Here is a 647-nt window from a genome sequence, read left to right as displayed (position 1 = left end):
CTTGCCCCACACTTTAAGCTAGAAGAAACAGCTATCATACTTTTTATTTGAAAAAGTCCATTTAATCAAAAGAAGTTAACGTTTAATAATATTTTTTTTCGAGAAAACGTTTAAAATATTGTGAATGAAAAAACATAAATTTTAAAGTATATTCACAAAATTTTAAAATATTCATGGATTTCAATATTTGTGAATTTGAAAAAGGTCCGCAGATTAAAAATTGATCCTTTGCAGGTTTAATCTTTTTTTTTTGCGGGGCTTTGCAGGTTTTATCTTGTTAGTATAGGTTAGCAGAGTGAGGGGTCAGGGGTGCGGGTTCTCCTATTCTCTGCTCATTGCGAAGATTAGTTCTGAAAATGCATGGTGGGCCGGCGGCCCATGTAGAGCTTGATACAAACAGAGACAATATTGTTTGTTCAGTCGGTTTTTAGTTATAGTTCATTTCGGCGTTCTCTTTTGCATTTTAAAGATTTTTCATGAATTTCAAAAGATATTCATGAATTTTAACATATTCGTGAGTTGAAAAACATTTGTAAATTTAAACAGTAAAATAAAATAAAAACAAGATGGAAGAACAAGAAAAAATAAAACCCAAGAAAAACACCGATAAATCATGTCTCGAGAAAATCATGAATGAGACGGATAAA

The sequence above is a fragment of the Triticum aestivum genome, chromosome 5D (assembly GCF_018294505.1).
Source record: "Triticum aestivum cultivar Chinese Spring chromosome 5D, IWGSC CS RefSeq v2.1, whole genome shotgun sequence".
Taxonomy (NCBI): domain Eukaryota; kingdom Viridiplantae; phylum Streptophyta; class Magnoliopsida; order Poales; family Poaceae; genus Triticum; species Triticum aestivum.
This window is presented reverse-complemented; position numbering follows the sequence as displayed.